General features: G+C 38.8%; 1 protein-coding gene across 2 annotated transcripts in view; it reads right to left on the reverse strand.

Moving 5' to 3' along the window:
• LOC117411758 (dystrophin-related protein 2-like) overlaps positions 1-9,335 on the reverse strand; it is a 55,691-nt gene extending 46,356 nt beyond the window's left edge. For both annotated transcript variants that reach the window (XM_034903151.2, XM_058989338.1), the window contains exon 1: positions 9,066-9,335. The gene's annotated coding sequence lies outside the window, so the exon portion shown is untranslated. The remainder of the gene's footprint in view (positions 1-9,065) is intronic.
• Between the last annotated feature and the right edge of the window lie 641 nt (positions 9,336-9,976).

The raw sequence follows: 9,976 nt of genomic DNA on the forward strand, positions 1-9,976 counted from the left end.
AGAGAGATTTCCCTTTGGAGTGAAATTAGCATCTGATGAAATGATGTCATTTTATTCTGAGTAATTCATTAAAGGTGGAGGAATAAAGGCACCCTTGTCTGCACTAATTAATTTTCCTCTGTAGTATTTAACACAAGAAGCTTTAATTATAACATTTAGTTCCCTTTGATTTTTTTTCTTTCTCGTTTTCATTTTTAATTGAATTTCAGTTCTGAATTTCCCCTCCCGTCCCACGTAAACACAACTCACATCCAGACGACACACCAGGCTGTCAGCTACACAGCCCTGTCAATGCTGACCGCCTCAGATCCATTTTTCTGCATCAAAAACAGCTCCTTTCTTTCCAAAGATGAAGGAAAACATATTGAGGGGTGGGTGTGGAGCAAACTGAACAAGGTTAGCAAGGAGGAATTCTTTGTCATTAGGCCTTGATGGATTTTTTTTTTTTTAAAGAATTCTACGCTAATATACCGGCAGCATATAGGCACATTTCTACATAGAGTTTAATAGATATTCTCCAGCATCCCAAACATAAATGTAAAAACCAGGCTGGTTTGCAGGGCTAGAAGAATCTTTTTTTTTCTACAATTGTGGCTGGTGCAACACATCCCACAAGTACAGTTGTTAAAAAAAAAATATGTAGGCGATTTCAAATTCAATGTGATGCCAGTCTTAACCATTTTTGGGTAAAAGCTATAAGCTTAATTCCTTTTTTTTTCAAATTCTCTGTGGTTTCTTTATGAATTCCACATGAACTTCGATATATACAGTATATCTATCAGCAACATATACATTTATTCTCTTTGCCAACATACAGAAGAATATTAAATCCATGTTTTTGTAAATTTCAAATGATGTTATCGCCAAATGTACTGTGTTGAATGTACATGCACAGAGGCATTTTTCTAGTGGTTAGGGCTCTGGACTCTTGACCGGAGGGTCGTGGGTTCAATCCCAGGTGAGGGACACTGCTGCTGTACCCTTGAGCAAGGTACTTTACCTAGATTGCTCCAGTAAAAACCCAACTGTATAAATGGGTAATTGTATGTAAAAATAATGTGTAAAAAAATAATGTAATTGTATGTAAAAATAATGTGATATCTTGTAACAATTGTAAGTCGGTTTGGGGTGACTTTGGCTCTTCTATTCCATTCCATTGCATTACAAAACTTTGGGGTCTATTCAATTGATCTAAATACCGCCACTGTCGTAGAGGTTGCATTTTACATTCCCCTACTTTCAATGATTTCCACAATGGTGGTATTTAGATCCATTGACCCCATTCTTTCAAACATGTCCTCAATGATTTCATTGATCCTGCTGCTGAAGAGCAAACAGATATTTAAAAGCCTATTTGAAACAAAGGGCTCAATTGAATAAAGTCCTGCAATAGAATAGATATGGAGGAGCCAAGGGGGCCTGAGCTGTACATATATATCAAAACCCATCCACAATGCACAGAGAGTTGCACTCATGTTACAGGGAGCTGACACTCTGTCTAATGTCTCTTTGGCCTACATTTCTGTAACCTGCAGGTCAGGTGAAGGATTGGTGCATGAGAGATACTGGAGTTTATAACAATGATGCGATAGCAGCAGAGCTCTAATGGAAACTGCACACCTAAAGTGCAGAATAAAACCAACCTGAATTAATTACAGCTCTGCAGAGTGACCTTAGTGCTCAATACATAAAAGAGCCAGGAGACTGTTCTCATCAGGCAGGATGATGTGGCACAGAGCCTTGATAAACAAGCCTTTACTGGGATGGGGGATATCAACCCAGGGGCTGGGCATGTTGCTGCAGACAGGATTTGCTGCCACCACCTCCACCTCTCTGAAATCTCAGCTTTGAGGACGTCTCTGCCTCGCACACAGCAAATTATCCAAGATGCCAGCATCCTCCGCAGGCAATGAATGAAGTGGTCCCTGGACAGCCTGGTTTCTAAGCCTTAATAAAAGCCTAAAGCACAAATAACTGGCACTGAAAAAAATCAATACCTATATCTGCTACTAAAACAATGGCAACAACTTACTTTGTAATTGCGTGTTCAATTAAAGCTGCAGTACATTAAATTCCTGTTCGGTGTTAAAATACACACAAAAAAAGATTTATTGGTTATTTACTACATACTTCCACAGTTTAGCCTTATGTGCATTCTGCTTCATTTGTAAGCATGACTTGTTGACTTTCAAGTGTAACACCATTCCATAAAGGTAGTTTCAGCTGCAAGCCTGTTCTGGAGCCTCTCTGTTACACTGAGGAATAAACTGTGTGTTTTAAACTGTGTGAGGCACCACGTCTTTAACAGCAGTGAACCTACCCACAGGCCAAATACATGGTAATTAAAGGGTTACATTAATATCAAAACCTGGTTCTAAATCATTAAAAAAAACGCTGAGCTGAATGATAAGCTCCATTATCTCTAGCCAGCAGAAATTCTCTCTACACAGAGGCTGCGTCAAATCAGCGAGTCTGTGAAAATACAACTTTCAGTTTACTGTACACAGCGAGCAGTAACCTGACAGGCCAGCGATGACATTAAGAGGTACTATCTGCTTGCTTTAGCTGTCTAACCAAGCAGCTAAAGAGGTATGCGACATGTTTCTCCAAGGCTGACCTACAGGTACTGTCAGAGAGGTTTTGTTTTCATACTGTATAAAGGACAGCTGGCATGTATGTTCAGTGCAATACACTACAGGGATAGGGGCAATAATTGCAGCTAAAAACACAACACTTCTGTAAACAAAACTAAAACCAGTACTGAAATGCTTAGTTCCGTAACTTTCTAAAATACTAAGTTCCTTAAATATGAGAAGAAATAAGAAAAAATTATGTGGCCCCATGAAATATTTCAAGGGGCCACAAATGTTAAAGAATATCTACAGTGTCTATAGCGTTGGCATAGAGATCGAGGTCTTCTACATGGCTTTGTCTCATTCAAGTACCTCCAGTGCTAGCAGGGGCAGAGAAGAATAGCATTGTCCCACACTGGCTTGGCAGTGGATAGAGATGCCCTTGAGTCTGTGTACAAGAAGACAGAGTGGCATATCTCTCACTGTTGAATTTAGCCTCTTTCCACTCTCGGCAGTTCTAGTTACAAGGCCAAATAAAGAGCACCTTCCTAATAAGAGCAGATTAATAGGAGAACTGTTAAATATCCTGAGCAGATTAACTGCAGATGAAAATGATACAAGTGAAATGAATCTAATAATAGCACTGTTTATATATGAATCTGTATTTGCGGATTAATGAGGCATGAGGAAAAGAAGAACCGAGACTATTAAACAAAGAGGCCCCAAAGAACACAGTGACACACATCGGTCTTTAGAAGCGAATGAAGGGGAATAATAGCAAGCGGTTTGAAAAGCACCGCTCGTTTGATTTACAGAGCATTTTCAAGTGATTTTACTTTTCAAGCACAGTTTCAAAACTCTTCTCCATTGTTGTTGCATGGCAGTTTATGACAAAGTGCTTTTCTGAATCCGTGCTGATCAACATCTCCTTCGGGTCATACATTTCAATATGGAGGGGTTGCTATCAGTTATGCAATAATAACCCTTACAAAGGAGTACCACAGTACTTGTGCAGTGTATCTGGTTTGCCATGTTTATTAATATGCTTCACTATACCTTCCAATTATTTGCAATGCTTACCTATGCTTTACCATGCTTTCACTGTGCTTGATTACACTTTGCTGTGTTTTTACTGTGGTAACATTTTATAGGGGAAGGCTAATTTTATATATATAGCTCTGAAATGACTTTGGTTTTGACACAAGCAGACACAGTTATTATGTGGAATCAAACATTTATATCAGAGATAACACTACTATGTTATTCAGCAGATGGGTTTAATGCCTTACATATAAATGCCTATGTAAATGGAAGTTCTTTGTTATTCACAATGCAATCACTTACTGAGGGCAAAATGTTGGTGAATTAAGAAGGCAGCACACAGCCAATCGTCAGCTGCACTACAAGTAACCTTTCATCTCCAATAGATTCCTGATACAGCAGACTGATTCATTTATTCACTGCCATGTGCACGACTTCATATGTAAACCTTATCCATGTCTGAGTCAAATGAGTGCATACTGTCACCAATAAAATATTTATTAGGCGTCTTAAACCATGTTTAACCCCAACAAAAACAGAATGGATTTAGTAATATTCTTATAAGAAACTGCTGACATTTTGTATATTCTGTAATATATATTAGCAACTTGTTTCAGTCACATGGATAGTACGGTCAAGACAGCAGGTCAGACTGCCTCCGAGGGCTGATAGTGGGCATGTCTGGCAAGAAGAAAAGGACTATAGTGGGCTGTAGTGTTCTCTCTGGTATTGAAGAAGGGAATAGGAGGAAACTTTCAAAACTTCGCAGAACATGGATTATTTTATTCATATACATATGTTCTGCAGCAAATGTACAAACTGCAGATTTATTTCCTACAGGTTGAATACTGTGTGCATCCAATTTAATGGAGGATAGGTTTGGTTGACAGTATATAAAAACACCTCCAGGGATTCTAAGAGGTAGAAAAAGCATGATAGGTTTCCTTCTATTTTAACCTGGAGAGAATACTGGGCTGTGATCTGGGGCTCAAACCCAGGACTGTACTTGGACCCCTAACCACTGAACCACACTCGTGACACCTACAAGAAACGTTATTTAGCAAAATGCTTCTCTCAGTGACCAAAGGCATCTCCCCCCCCCCCCCCCCAAAGAAATCTAATTAAAGTCTCTTTTGTATTGCCTGTGAAAGGCTGCGGTGTAGTCAAAGCGGATGAATGAGTAGCACGTTTGTGGTGAGCTGTGCGTTCAGGGTGGAGAGCTGGATGCACAGTCCTAGCGCAAGGCCAACAGTGCAAGACAGTAAATAACCAACATAAATGTGTCTCGCAAGCCCACCGCCAGCCATAAACACCATCCATGTTAATAAGAAAGCATATGTTACCACATTTCAAATAATAGCTGCTGGTCCACTCGACACCACAGGCGTCCAAGGCATTCAGATTTATAGAGTAAGCAAATAGATTTTTTGTTTTTTTTCTCCCACCTCCCTGATGCAATTCAGCATGCTGGAGCAGGCAGTGGACAATCAGCTATTTTATTTCTTTTGTTCGTTCCTGTTGCACCCCCCCCCCCCCCCCATTCTCTTCAATACGAGAAGATGAATCAGGGAGTTAAGCTCCATTGCCATTCAACATGTTTTTAATTCCAGGCCCTTACAAAGAGTGCATTTCCATTCCCACTGGGGTCTCTCAGAACCAACAGTGAGGCATTTCCATTCCTACACTCACAACCATTGACAGTTACTTACAAACCAATTACCCATGCATAGAACCCCAACAAATTTGAACCTAAAATAGGTTTATGACACAAAACTGCATTGTCAGTGTAAAATAGACCTATGTACAGTAGTTGCCACAGCAACGGTACAATTTCCATCATTTTATTTTTCGTTTTGTTACATTTAGTATTGATCTTGCTGCACTTTGTACTGCTGTGTAACATATGTTCATAGTAATTAATGTCAAATTGATCTGCAGAATGTTTTATTTCAGTTTCATACCATTGAAGGCATTGAAGGTAAGGGAGATTGTTTTCATAACCACCTGAAATTCCCTGTCTATATGCTATACCAGACCCAATGAACAAGTTATGTTGGAATGAAGACATCAAGGCCTAAAACTGCTCCTTCCTGCCACTAAAACGTTTCTTAACTTTTACATCACTGCAAAAGGTTCTTATATATCGAGTATTGTGCCAAGGGTGCTCCTGGCCTGGTCCAAATACTCAGATCCGCCCCCGACAGGCCGGGACCAGTTCTACTGTTGAAACACACCCCACCCCCCCATATCAGTAAACCTGTCTGCCTCAAGTTTTCTAGAGCTTTACGAAGACTCTACCCAGCCTTTTGAAAAGTTTTTGATATGTCTGTTTGTAACAATAAATGATAAATAACACGTTAGCGGATTAAGACTTTCTTTTACCACCCCCTTACTTTTTTAATGAGGTTTGCAATCAGTGGTTCTTGTTGCAATTATTGAAATACTACATTACGTTTTTCTACGTTAATGTGCTTTCACCTGAGTTCGGAAGCTGCCCTTGAGATCTAATTACCTGTCATGGATAGATGTAACATTGACTAGATCAGTACAGTGTGTCTCTATAGAAGTAAGAGCCATCGCCAACTAAAGTATTTAAAGCTACTTACTCATTAAAGGATGACTATATTCAGATATGCAGGTGTTAATATCATTAAAATCATCCCTCCCACGCTGAAAGTAACATCTCTAAAGGTCTAACCTCATGCTGCTGCAGCTGGAAGCAAGAGCATGCCTGTTCAGCTCAGAGAGGTTCTAAAAGCTTTGACAAGGGAGAAGACATGTGTGCTTAAAGCTTAAACTACCAGTGAGAATGTAAACAAACCGGACAATCAACACAGTTTAGTTTCTAATAAAGAAGGGTTAAACTATGGAAAACCAGGACCCAAAAAATTTTTTTCAACGTGATTGTGCAGATTTCAGCTTTGAACTAACGCTCGAGATCAACGTATCGTAAATAATAAGTCGAATGGTTTCGACTGTCCAACTAATAATAAAGGGTCCCATACGAGTTGCTAGAATTGTATTATAATGACCTCTACACTCCCACCTTGACATAATTACTCTGCCCCAGGGTAGCCATGGATTTCACCATCTATTAAATAAAAGGTGTGCTTTATTAGGACTGGGATTTTAATATGACTTAATGTCACTGGGAGCCAAGGGGTGGAAGACATACAGTAAATCAGAGATGGTCTCATAACAAAGGGGTTGGGTGAGGTTGGAGCACACAATCTCCATAGATCAAAGACCGCAATACAGCACGGAGATTTAGAAAGAGGGTGAGGGGCATGGTTGCTATACATCAAGGACAGTACTGAAGTCAGTTCTATTGCCTACGGCAGCTGCAGCCTCTGTGTTATGTCTGTTATTTTTGGGAATGTCTGGTATATTAGATGGAAATGTGTTATATTTAATATTTAAGTCACATGACAAGTACATTTCTGCTTGAATGCAAGGACGTGTGTGTGCAGTAATGTGTGGAAGTTTCTGATCATTTGAACATGTCAACAGTTTGCATGCACATGTTCCATTCAACAGATCTAGTTTACAACATTTCAAGGCAACAATATTTCTCAAGAAATAATATTTTTATACCAAAATAAATTGACAGCCTTGCTCTAGGGCCACAGAGCTTGTAAGAGGTTTGTTGCATGGCTTTGTTTCTTCATGCTGCTCTGTGTAAAGCTGAAAGTCAAATAAACATCACATTCTCAATCAATAAACATTTTTCTTCTCAGATTTGTGGGAGTTATATTTTCTCTTCAAAATTCATGTGTGTGTGTGTATATATATATATATATATATATATATATATATATATATATATATATATATATATATATATATATATATATATATATATATTTACTAACAGTATCACCCACCCTTGTATTGTAATATAACTTAGTAACCCTTACAGGCTAAAACACTGCACCACACATCTAGAACAGATTATTACATAAATACACTCAAGCATACTGTGCCAAAAATACAATACTAGAATAAATATTTTATTTGTGAAAGAATCATTCGTAAAAAAAAGTAAGAAGGGTATTGTCACAGTGGGGACAGCTGGCCTGAGTGGATGATTCAATTGGTTAGCTGTCACTAATATTGAGGTACCTAGTCGCATGACTTGATTAACTGAACTGGAGGTCAAATCTAATGGTTCTCCAAAGCCTTGCCTAAGAACTACACTACAATCACAAAAATGGGCTTACATGGCCTAAAATGATGTCACAGTCCATATTAGAGTTCCTGTGCTCTGAAATGCCCTCCTTCGCTAATATGCAGCAAAGATCAGGGGGTAACTGGGGCCCCTGCCCTGCACCTTTGACCCTTCATTAAGTCTTAACCCTACCTAGCTATTTTTTTTTTTTTACTCTAGACTCACAGAACTGTATTGAAAGTGCTGTCGGAGCTTCAAAGAAGATCAAAGCACGTTCCATATTGGAATCTTCGCACTCCGATTAAAGCATTGGCAGCTGGGTGGAAAAAAGAAAAAACCACGAGAATAAAAGCTATACAATGACATGAGAGAGAAAAATACATAACTGAGAATGATTCTCTGTAGACAAATCTGTAGACAAAATGTAGACACAGTTGATGTTGTGAATACCGTATTACAGATTGCACACACTGTAGTTAACGCAGCGGTAGGGTATATCTGGTTTTCTTGCCTAAGCCTCTGGATCAAAGTCTGGGTCTTAGATCGCATGTTGCTTCCACTGGTTTTATTTCGATAGGGTATCGTTTTCCACATGTACTGCATCCATGGTAAACGTGTGCTGTCACCCAAAATCAAAGCTTCCTTTCTATTCTTCCAATTATACGGTCTGGTTAATGGTCCAATCAAACACACTTTCGCGTTTTTGTTTTTTCACTCTACAAAACTGCGTCCCACTTCCATTGCGGTTTGTATTTTAAAGGGCTCCGAGATGTTACATGCATTACAGGTTATGCTCTCTCCAGTGCCTCGAGTCCTAATCTGCAGAATCACATCAAATCTTTTTGTGCCCATTCGCATTAGCGTAACATTCATGTGCAGGAAAGGGAATTTTCTGTTAGTGCTCCTAAATCACATAAGAACGAACAATGAGAACTAAAGCAAGCCCAACAATTCCATAAGTCCTGTGTTGTATGGATATCCTGACAAACACAGAGGGCTTTAGTTCCCCCAAGCTAACCTCAATACAAACAAGGCATGCAAGCCAAGATTACTGGAATTTCTTATCAATAAAACAGTTGCATTTAACTGCGTAATTCGCATGCAGATGCGTTCCAACGTATGTTTATGTTTTTGTGATTTTATTTTATATAAATATGTACTTGTTAACAAAAAAACAAGGTTGAGATCCCAAGCTTTTTTCTCTCCTTTTTTGTAGTTCTTTTATCAAATTGCATTGCAGCAGACTCTTATAGAGAATAAAGAAGCAGTTTCTCGCCGCTTACCTTGTTATCCGATCAGCAGTGGCGCCTGCTTCCTTACACAGCCTTCGACGATCTTGCCTCCCTAAAATCCATTGAATGTGCACAGCAAATGAATGAAAGTGCAAACAGACGGGCTCAAATAAAGATGCACATTTTTAAACGGCAGAGCTTCGGCAGGGGAGGGAGGCAAAGGCAAGCTAATGTTGCCAGCGCTGACATCAGAGAGCAATATAAGGTGGTATGATGAGAAAACTAGACAGATATTCATATCGTTTAAAACCATTCAAAGCCAGTTCCTGCGCCTCCCATTCTATATCTATATCTATATCTATATCTATATATATATATATATATATATATATATATATATATATATAAAATACACACACACACACACACCCCATATCAGGCTGTTATATTTATATAGATAAGTAGGTAGATAGTAAATTGGCAAAATAAATACACTTTCATGAATAAATAAATAACTAAATATGACCCAACATGTACAGAGCTCTTGTGCTGAAATCTGGGGGCTGATGTCTATGTTGTTATGCATGTCTGTACACTACGTAAATGACTTGTCTCATGAGCATTGCTTTGGTGTAATTCGTTTTAATTAATTTATTTTTAATTTTTAAGTAGGGCAGTCTATGAAGTTGCAGCATCTAATATTACTAACGTAACGACAACTTGTCAAATTAATCTCTAATCATATTAACATGAAATGCAAAATGACACTAAACAAAACAGCTGTCTGCTCAGATTGCACACCTGGTGCTTCGGTGGAGTTTAGAAATAGATCAAGGCCAAAACAAACAACACCCGATTAAATGATTTCAGCACGTGTTCCTGTACCTACTTTAATACATGTGTGGTTTGTTTCTTTCCTGTCCCAAGAATCCTCTGCAAAACCTTATTGCATAAACAAGTTA

Source organism: Acipenser ruthenus, chromosome 16 (assembly GCF_902713425.1).
Source record: "Acipenser ruthenus chromosome 16, fAciRut3.2 maternal haplotype, whole genome shotgun sequence".
In the NCBI taxonomy this organism is placed as follows: domain Eukaryota; kingdom Metazoa; phylum Chordata; class Actinopteri; order Acipenseriformes; family Acipenseridae; genus Acipenser; species Acipenser ruthenus.